Source organism: Capsicum annuum, chromosome 10, assembly GCF_002878395.1.
Source record: "Capsicum annuum cultivar UCD-10X-F1 chromosome 10, UCD10Xv1.1, whole genome shotgun sequence".
Lineage (NCBI taxonomy): Eukaryota > Viridiplantae > Streptophyta > Magnoliopsida > Solanales > Solanaceae > Capsicum > Capsicum annuum.
The window spans coordinates 117,138,989-117,151,037 of NC_061120.1; positions in this window are offsets into that span (position 1 = coordinate 117,138,989).

Here is a 12,049-nt window from a genome sequence, read left to right on the forward strand (position 1 = left end):
TGATTCACCCAACATGACTAGGCCCTGGTTTGGGTCGTGTAACTAGGCTTATTAATGGCTTGGTCATATGGTAAATTAATGTCCTGCAAGTCTTCTATGTGAACTCTCTTGGCCTTAATTGTTAGGACCTCCTTATCACCCTCTGCAAAGAAATAAAACTATCTCGGTGTACACAGAGGTCATAGCTGGACCACCTGAGGTATAACTGAGGGAGTGGATGCAACACGACTCTCTGTGAGATAACGTACCTCTGCTCGTAATATATCAAACTCCTCCATCATCTGGGCTAGATCTGACGCATCTGTCTCAGTGTATTAGTCTATAACCCATCTCTCAAATTCATTGAGCCGTGTCTGTAAGTCGGCACGTAGCTTAGATAGTGCGGCCTCCCGTCGGGTTTGTGCTTGGTAAAATCTAGTCCTAACCCTTGATCTCATCTTCTCATAGAGGATAGTCATCTCATTCTCGACAACCCTCACTTTAGCATCGTGGTCCTCTGGCTACCTATATCCTGTACCTGCGGTCAGGCTATGGGCGAATGTGCCACCTGTGACCAGGCGATGCTGGGGCCATGTGCTGGGCAAAAAATTTTGGTCTGCTTTCCTGCAATTCGGATAAGGTCCCACAACCTAATTTTGAGGTCCCAAAAGTAAAATTAGATGCCAAAGTCCACAACCTTACACATTTTGTTCATCCTCAAAATTTCAACTTTTTGGCTTATTACTCAACTTACCGTGTGGGAATTGTGACCATTATGGGTTGATCACATAACACCCTTACCTGGAAATCGATGAATGTAGCAATTTTTTTACCATATTCCAGGTAAGTCCAAGAGCTAAAAACCTACAAAAAAGAAAAAAAAAGTGAACACTAATAATAGTGGGTTGCCTCCCACCCAACGCTTGATTTAACGTTGCGGCATGACGTGGCTATGTTGGTTAGTCAGACTTCACCATCAAGCCATGGGTTGCCTCCCATGCAACACTTTATTTAATCTCGTGACACGACGTGGGTGTCTTGACTATTGAGAATTAATTAAGATACCAAATGGAATATCCTTCAGGGTCATCAATAAAATCCATCACCGATACTACCATCATATCGGTTGGCTACTTTATTGACTTCTGGATGTTGAATGTAGCCTCCTCACTGTTGACTCAGAATTTCAGCTCACTTTTCTCCATGTCAACCATTTCTCTACCTATGGACATAAATGGTCTTCCCAATATAATGGGCATCTCGGTGTCAACCTCATACTCCAGGATGATAAAGTCAACCGGAAAGATGAAGGTATCCACCCTCATCATAACATTAAAAGAGATTCCCATAGGCTTCTTAATTGTGCGGCCAACCATCAATAGCCGCATAGAAGTCGGTTCAGAAGGGTTTAAGCCCAGTTGCTTGAATATGACCAATAACATCAAATTAATGCTGGCTCCTAAATCAGACAAGGCTCTAACAAAACGGGATGACTCAAAAGTACATGGTAGAGTGAATGCATTGGGATCACCCTTTTTTGTGCCAAAGACCTAGTTGTGACTGCACTGCAGTGGTGCATACCACCAATATCCTCAAATGTCGCTCCTTTCTTTCTTGTGACCAGTTGTTTTATGAACCTGTCGTATCTAGGTATCTGCTCCAATGCCTCAAGAAGAGGTATGTTCAAGCTCAATTTTTTCATCATATTAACGAATTGCTTGAACTTACCTTCCTCTTTCTTTTGCTTCAATCTCTGAAGGAAAGGTGGGGGTGGTCTCGAAATTTATTTGATTTTTGACTCAATTATCGGACCCTTACCTTTGTCTTCAACAGCTTTACCTTTATCACCTATTACCTTCTCATACTCAAAAGTAGGTGTTTCATCATCAGTAGCTTCTACAATAGGTCGTTGGGGATCCATAGTAGTGATACCACTCCTCGTGGTAATAACAAGTACTTAACCATCAATCTTCCAATTTTGAACCGTGTTAAGTAGTTATTAGATGAAATCTAACCATCTTACTAAGATAGAAACTAAAAGCGTGGATCGACAGTTAAACTCCAAATTACTATTGTTTTTATCTTTTCGTAGTCATTACTCCTCTTTTGGAGTAAGTAGCAATATCTAGGAAAGATCCTAATGTGTGCACCCATTAAGAAAACTATTATAACAAAGATAAAGCAATGCATGCATGTGTACCAGTTCTGAACAATGAAAGAACTTCCCCTACTTTGTCAATCCGCCAGGATTTCCACAACCCTAGCTATGGGTTTTAGCCACTCATGCTTGTGAAGAAATCAATAACATTCATATTTAAAAACATAAATGAAATCACAATGATAAGAAGTAATAAAACCCACAACCATAACTGAATATATGAACCTAAGCCAATACAATAGAATCGCAAGATCAAAATTGGATTTTGGAATCAAAATATGTTTGTGAATATCAAAAGTACATAACTCCTACTAAAAAACACATAAAGGGTATTTATAGTACATGAGGAAACCCTAAAACTAAAGCCCAAACAAAATAAGAGAAAACATAGTTGGTGGACACATGTGTTCCGTACCCTCAGTCTGGCATTGGGCGCAGGTAGTACCTTCAGTCCTAGCCTTGGGCGCAGGTACAAACCACATGTACTGGATGGATAAAATCCTGCAAGTCAGCTCTCAGGATTTTGGACTTCTTGCACTTGCTTTTCCTTGCCTACGGTTTGTAGGTCCTACATACGATCCGTTGGTTCACTTAGTAGGTGTTGCGAGTTATCTTTTCAGCTCTTCTTCAATTCTCGAACATGATTTGATCACGATCAAGCCAGAAAGTGTCCTGAACATCCATAATTTCTCCAAAATAGCAAAAGAAAAAAACCCTTTTCACCCTTTTCATGAACTTATCATCCTAAACATGATTTCCTATAAAACATACCAAAAAAGCATCATATCAAACAAAATAACCTCAGAAACCTACATATTATCCTTGTTTTAAGCATAAAAGTGCAAATTTCTATAGAACATTAACACCCTCAACTTAGAAAGTTTGCATGTCCTCGGGCAACAAAACACAACAAAAACAAAAAACAACGCTTAACTAGGAGAAACTAAGCAATCCAAGGCCAACAGTCAACACATAAAACTCAAATAACAACATCCCCCTCCAATTTTATTTTTCAAAAGAAACTGTGTACGAACATGAAGCATAACAATGTGACACAATGGGATCAAGGTATGGAAATTATATTAGAAATAGACAACTACTCATATATACAAGTACACTACCTGAAACAAGGAAATAGCTAGCAATATGACTTAAGTGCCATCAGAACAATGATGTCCCACTCACTCATATAAAATCATGCATGTCAATGTAGGGATGGTCAAGAGACACTCGCACTCAGAAAATACATTCCAATCAATTCATGTCAAATACCATAGGCTTGCCCTTATTATATTTACCTTAACATTCAGCTAGTCAGGGTAGGATCACTATATGACTTTTCTGACACGACCCAAAACCGGGCCATGTAGTATGGGAACCTTAAGCCCACATAAACTGGAGGTATCCCTGATAACCTAACCTAATCATCAATATAAATCACAAAGGCCAGATGCATCCCAAACATAAAATAAGATAGCAGAAACATACTATAAGTCATAACTTAAACATGTCTAACACTTAGTTAGATTCATTAAACTAGCATTTACACCCAATCCAAAGTCATCTAAAATACCTCTAGGCTTTAACTAACGAGAAGAATATGCAATCACCTTACCCTTCTACCCTAACACAACACTTAAATCAATACTAGAAGCATCACAAAGACAATAAAATCTACGCGCTCCTTGGGCAAAGTCAAGTTAAGAGCTAAAGTCAATAAATCCTGGAGCTTTTGAAAGATCACTTCATAAGCATCAGACCACTAAAAGAACATCTTTTTTTGAGTCAACTTGGTTAATGGAGTTGTGGTAGATGAAAATCCCTCAATAAAGCATTGATAGTAAACTGCTAAACTAAAAAAACTCTAAATCTCGATAAGAAAAGTAGACTTAGCCCTATCACAAACCACTGCAATCTTGTCTGAATCGACCATAATACCATCCTTGGTCACCACATGACCCCAAAAATAGATCAACTTTAACCAAAACTCATACTTAGAGAATTCAGCATACAATTTCTCATCCCACAATCTCTGAAGCACAATCCACAAATAATCATCATGGCCATCCTCACTCTTGGAGTAAACCAATATATCATCTATAAATATAATGAAAAAAAAGTCTAGATACATTTGAATTACTCAGTACATTAACTCTATGAACAAGTTGGGGCATTGGTCATCCTAAAGGACATGACCAAGAACTTAAAATGATCGTATCGAACCCAAAAAGCGATCTTTGAAATATCTGAAGCTGTAATCCTCAAAAGATTATACCTAGACCTCAAATAAATCTTCAAAAACAGTAAATCACCCAGAAGTTGATCGAATAGATTATTAATATGAGGAAAAGGATATTTATTCTTAATCATCACCTTATGTAACTGTCAATAATCAATACATATATGCATATACACATTTTTTTCTTCACAAATAAGACAGGCGCACCCTAAGATAATACACTAAGTTAGATAAATCCCTTATCCAACAACTCCTTCAACTGATCCTTTAATTTCTTTAATTTTGTTAGGGAAATCCTATAAGGAGGAACATAAATAGGCTTAATAACCGGTTCAATATCAATATCAAAGTCAATATAAAGATTCAGAGGCATACCAATCAAATCTATAGGGAAAACATCCATGAACTCATGGACAATACGAATAGAATCCAAAGGAAGAGATGAAGCAACACTAGTATTATGAACGTGAGACACATAAGACAAACTTCCCCACTCAACCAAGTGATGATCTTGTAAGAAAGATATAACTCTCTTGGGACCCAAATGAAGCATACCCTTCCAAATTATCCTTGGCACACCCAGCGAAGCTAAGGTCACTAACTTAGCATAATAGTCTAGGACAGCATGATAAGGATATAACTAACCCATACCCAAAATGACATCAAAAATATCATATCTAGGATAATTAGATCTACCTAAGTTTCATGCCCAGCGAAAGTCACAACATAAAATCGGGGCACCCAATCCACCACTAAAGAGTCTTCTACTGGGGTAAATACAGAATAGTCATGGTAAGAGCCTCACTAGCAAAATAAAAACCTTAACCAAAATATACAAACACATAAGAGAAAGTGAAATCTAGATCAATTAAGATGTGTAAATCTATAACAAATAGGGAGATACTTGTGATAACTATGTCAAAAGACTTTACCTCTGGTCTAGTCGGTATAGCATAGCATTATCCATGATCACTACCTAACTGCATAGCCCCGTGACCACTACTATGGGCACCACTACCTCTATCTCACACAGTTCTAGTAGAGCCTCTACCTCTCATTATTAATATAAGAGTAGGACTGAAGACACAACTGAGATAGTCCTTGGCTAAATAGCAAACCTCATCATACACAAAGCAAGCTCTACGACCCGACTAATAGAAGGAGGTATTACTGAGCTAGAATGATCACCGAAAGTTGTTGGACCATAAGACACACTACCTAAACCCTACAAGCTACCTATACTAGTCTACCATGATATCTACGAAAACCTCTAGAATCTATATGTCAAAGAGTGTGGCCTCTAAACTCTCCATGATGTGCACCCTCTTGGCGTATCCCTAAGATGCTTGAAGAATAGACTCAGTCATCTTAGCATAATCCACTATAATTTGAAATGATGTTCCATACACTACCAACTACAAAGTAGCTAACTGAAGAGAAACATCCAACCCTTTCATGAACTTCTTAATCTTCTCAGACTCGGTGGTAATACTAGTATAAAAATATCTACACAAGGCATGGAAATATGCCTTACACTCTACTACAGTCATAGATCCCTGCTCTAAGTGATCAAACTCATTTGTCATCTGATCCCTTAAATTGTACGGCACAAACCTATCCAAAAAGGCCTTATCATACAAATCCTAAGTCATCTCTGGCAAACCAAGAGGTCTGCAACAAATAAGTGGCCTTTACCGATCCCTGTCTATGTCACTCAACTGGTAAGTGGTGTAAGCCAATCCATGTGACTCATGTAAACAAAGGTTATGTAACTTCCCCTTATAATCAATCAAGAACCTATAGGCATCCTCTCCTATAACACAGCTGAACCTGGGAGGACCCAAATGAGTGAATCTCTTAAACCTTTTTTAATCCTCAGAAGACATAACTGTACTCATAATAATAGGAGGAATAGTGAATTTGGATGGCTGAGATCCCACCTAAGAAGGAAACATAGAAGAAGGTTAAACTCATGACCTCAGAATAGCATACTCAGATGCCAGCACAAAAAGAGGAATAACACTCGGAGTTTGTGGAGTACCATAAGTAGATGTCGATACCACTAAGTATCCACACTCGAAATTGGAGGAACACCATAGTAATACTTTGGCATAGATAAAGGTACAATACTCAGAACTAAAGGAACACTAGGTGCACTCAAAGGAATACCCTCCAAATAGGTCAGTAAGTGAATCAAAAATCCCTCTAAGATCAGGATAGAAGAACTCTACGGGACCGGAGTAGGCCCTATATCTCCATCATGGTCAACCCAAGGCTTAAGGAAGAGCCTTTGAGTACTACCTCTTAATAAGGCAGATCCTTATTTCCATCTACTACCTCTAGCCCATCCACGGCTCATAACTCACCCTCCAGACTAAGCCCTTTTCTCAGATAATAGCTATGGATCTCTAGCCTCGTAAGATCTAGTCCTCACCATCCATGGAGAAAAGAGTAAAATAGAATTTTAAACACAATGTATGGAAAGATCTATATGATATAAAATAAAATAAGGAAAGTTTCTTAGAGATATCTTATACCCGATTGAAGATAGATACGAGCGTCTATGTACTAATTTGCGAGACTCTACTAGACACCTCATTCTTACACTGATGAGAACAATGAATCTAAATGCTCTGATATAAATTTTCATGACCCAAAAACCGTGAGTCATGATGGAACTTATCATAACAAGTCTTGACAATAAGCCTATAACCCAAACTAATATAAAATGAGAAATCAATACGAAAACCCAAGGCAAGGCTTCTAGAACAAAGTCATACCGTACAAATATGATAAGCACAAATAGATAACCAAAGATACCATAAAATATCCTAAAAACTAGTGTCATAGTGTAAGAACTGCTAAATATATATCAAATATCAAAAGATACAATCATAGTCCAAAAGAATCATAATTTGTCTCCAAATATAAAAACAAGACATAAAATAGATAAGAAGAGGTAGTAGATCATCTCTAAAGGCATAGATTGACTACTACCTCAAATATACTCCAGATATCACTGAATTGGCTATCCTGTGATGCATACGTACCTGGATTAGCACCAAAAGGGAACAGTAGAGGTGACTATGGTCTACTTGTACTTAGTAGGTATCATAGGTTGACTGATCAAAACACAAAAAAAGAATATAAAATGCACACTATAGGCACGTCTGATAGCACTCACCTAATTATTTAAGTTGGTAGAGGACGGTCGTTGTCAATAACTCAACTTATATTGATGTCGAATCCACGAAGAGAGAAATTAGATTTCTAATCCTATGGGTGTTAATAGTTACTAAAAAGATACCTATAATGTCAACAAAGTAAAATTCATTATTTAAAATGGGGAGAGAAGGGTTAGTTTGGAACAAAGATTTATGAATATCAACTCAAGTCAAAAAATTAAAGTAACACTAGTGATTTAAAGTTCAATATGAGAAGGATCTTAGGATTATGTCTACCTAAGGGCAAGTTATGCATGGGTGCATAAGGATTTGGTGCAAATTCTAGTGATTAACGATATGGTAGGGTAGGTTGAAGGTCCTTGAGGCTCGTTTGTAAACAAAGCCACATTAATATCACCCATTGACCCTTTTAGGTACCTAACGAGTATGTTGATTAAAACCACCTAACACATCAAATGGTTATCCCTATTTCTAGGAGGATGCCTAAGACATAGTTAACTCTTTATTCACACTTATTTCTAAGATGGCAAAAGATAGCAAACTGCATCTATTAATTGTCCACTATTGCTTTGTCACCCATATCCCACTTTCAAGGATGATATGGGTTCCAAATGTTCACCCACGTCCTTTTTTCAAGGATGATGTGAGTTTCAAGACTTTAAGGACTTCACCCACAAATCCATTTTGGGTATTTGGGGCTTTCACCCATAAATACCAACTAATTAAACCAAGAAATAGTGAAACACATTATCAAAAAACTAGAATATACACAAATACATCATAACCCATACATAATTTCACCTTAGTTCAACATAATTCCAAGACAAGGAAAATTTAGCTACTCATGAAGTAAAATGAAAGAAATATATATGGTTTATTCAAAACATCTATCCTTCAATTTCACTAAATTCAAAGTATCAAATTCAAATATAATTATTACCCAATTTAGGGTTTGTAAACTTCAAATTCAATTGTTCCCAAAAGTCCAGAATACCAAAATGAGAAAGGATTTGAACCTTTGAGGGGTTTGGGGTCGGCTGGGTTAAATGATAGAATTTCCCCTAGGAAAAATCTTGCTAAACCATAATTACAGCAACATGGCCACGATCACGGCTACTGCAACTGCAATGCGATCACCGCAATTACGGTCCTTTGACCTGACTTGACCGGCCATGATTGTGGTAACTGAGACTGATTTTTCCTTTAGGTCTTCCAACTATACTTCTTTTATCCCTTTTGATTCATTTTAGCTCAAATCCACATCTTTGCTTCCCATTAACTGTTTGCCTATAAAATATGGAAATTTGTGCATTTAATCACAAATTTGTCTAATTCATACATTTAAATTATAGTAGTGTGCATGAATGTTGAGTGCAAATGAGTGGTAAATTCACTGCTCATCAACACCCCTAACTTAAATCTTTGTTTATCCTCAAGCAACACTATCACTTATGATGAGACAATGCATATTTAAGCCCATTTTATACAATGCAACGATCACAATGACTTCAAGCTTGGTTACTACCACAAGTAGGTCTTCAAGTATGGGCAAATCTATTTTGATAACACCCCTCAACATGAAATGCAATTTTCAAAGATGCAAAAGACTTTAAAGAATAACAATGCAATAATCACAAACACTCTAGAAGTGACTCACCTTTGACCTCCACTCGACTATACTTTTTCCCTTATTTTTATGAGATGGCAATATCACCCACCTTAATTTGTTTTTATGCCTCTTCTCGAGAAGGAAAATCCCCTACACACCATATTATCAACTATGCAACAAGGAATTTTAACTATAAAACTCTCTCTCACACAAGAACTCTCAATGCTAATAAGTACCATACCATAGGCTTGCCCCTGTTTTCAATTGCCACTATAATGAATACATTTGGTTGGGGATATCAGAGGGATTTTTGAGCTTGTAACATCAGTTTGGGGAAGGGTAGGATATCATTTAGGAACAAAGAGGCTATACCCTTCTTGAACATATACATCACACTATTCCATCCTACTTTTTACCATGGACCACTTCTTTTTTTTTTTCACTCTTTACACATGTGTCTACTTTTATTACTTAGATTCACCCAAATTTTGAAAGCATTTTCTTTTCATCACTTTTCCTTGTACACTTCATGCATTTCTTTCCTTTGTTGGCCTTTCTTTTTCCTATTCATTTGTTCTTATTGTTTAGATCTTAGGCACTCAGTTATAATTTCATGGCCCAAAGTTACCTCTTTCAATATTTACCATATCCAACTTAGGATTTTATCGTCAAGTTACATTTTTAAGTTCAAAAAAGGTAGGGCTCAATAGGGGGATAAAATTTGAATGGCTCACGGCTTGCAATATGGTTGCCAAAAAAAGGTTCAAGGGCTCAAAGTGGGTGACTAGGGATAACATCTATGCAAGGATGGACTTTTTATGATAAAATAGATTTCCAAGCTCACAAAGATGGCCTAGGATTATTTCACCAACCAAGTGTAATCAAATTAGTCCTGAGAGACTAATGGGGCAAGTTTTAAATAGTATAAGTATACATGAGATTAATAAAAATAAGCTCACCACACATGGAATGAAAACATACAAAGGTGGCTTAATTTCCCCTCCTGGTAGAGATAAAATAGAGTATCTACCAATTTTTATAAGCCAAAATTTTAGAGTCACAAAAAGAGGTACAATATTGTTACAAGATCGCTCACTGAAGAGTGGTGATTTTACCACTCATTTCCACTTAGTTTTAGTGCATATTATGATTTAATGTAGTAATATACACTCGTTGCAGGTATAGGAGTTGAAAAGACAAAGAGATATGGATTGGAGCTTGAAATGATCAAAAGAGAGCAGAAAAAGTATAGATGAAGACCTGCAATAAACTAGCCTTAGTTACCTCAGTCGCGGTCCATGGGCCGCGATCGCGGTCAGTCAAGATGGTTAATCAACCATGACTGCAGAAGTCAATCACGGTCGCACCCAAACTTACGCAATCGCGACTTGGCAGAAATTTTTAGCCCAAGGGTAAAATTGTAATTGCATGTGCTGATCCCAACTTGAAAAAAATATTCAAGCCCTAATTTGATGCATCATTCATTCCATCATATTCCTCCTTCCCTAATTTTTCTAGGTTTACCTTAAGAGTTTTTAGACTCTATTATTTTAGAAGAAAATATTGTATAAATTTTGGGTAAAGAATGCATTAGAGACTTTCCAAGTAGAAGATTTGCTCACTTCAATTGTTGATATTGTGGGAGAGCCAAGTTTGAAGTAACATTCACTTAGATCTTCTACAACTTTAATTTAATGGAGATTATGGGTATATCTATGCTTGTTTATCCTATGTGTAGCTAAATCTCCCACTTGAGGTTATGTGTGAATAGGGGTTAAAGTGTTTTGTAGGTTGTTATTGTTAGCATCTATTTGGTAGTTCATGTTTATGGGTTGTATTATTGCTATGCTAGTTTGGTTGGGATTTTATGGGTGAAAGCTCCAAATACCCACATGGGTTTGATGGGTGAAAGCTCCAAGCTCTAAAAAACCTAAGGTTATCTTAAAAAGAAGGGTTTTGGGTGAAGATTAGGAATCTATATCATCCTCAAAAGAGGGATGTGTAGACCAAAGTAATGATAAACAATTATGTGCGTTGTTTGTTAAATTCTCACTATCTTAGAAATAAGGGTAAAAGTGAGGTTGACTATGCCATGGGTGTCATCCTAGAAATAAGGATGCCTTGATTGAGGTTGTGGTTGATAATTGTTGAACACGCCCATTAGGTATTCAAAAGGATCATTGGGTGAAAGTTTGGTGTTTTGTTGAAAGACTAGCATCAAAATCTTTAACGAAACCTACCAATATTTGAATTACTTAATCGATGTTGATGACTAACTCCAACATATCACTCCATTAGTAATGCATAAACCCAAGATCCATGCATAATTGTTAAAACTTTAATTATTGTAGCCCTAAATTTAAACAAGAAAATCCCAAGAAGAAACATTAGTGTAGGAACTCACCTCCCCCATTTTATTTTTTTGCATCATTTATTTGAATTTAACTTGTAACTACCATTTCAAATTAATTTTATCGCCACTCACATTGTTCCTTATGGATTCGACTCCGACTCAAAAGTTGGGTAAATATATTGACGACGACCGCCTTTCACCTAAATTGACATGTAAGTTGAGCGTTATCAAAAATGGCTTCGTTGCCGGAGAATAATTTAGCGTATTAAGTTAGTTAGGAATTTTAGTTACTTATTTTAATTCAAACTTGTATATAAGTGTTTATGATTTTCTTTCATAGGTAGATTTTTATTTTATTTGACTTCTTACTTTGACACCTTCTGACATATATGAATTTGGTGGTTAGAGAACATATATTGAAGTCCTATGTATATATTGTGACCGACCACACTACATGAAAGATTGTAACTATGCTCCCCGGAGAGAGATGGAATCTCTATCTCAACCTTATAAAGAGTATTTTTGC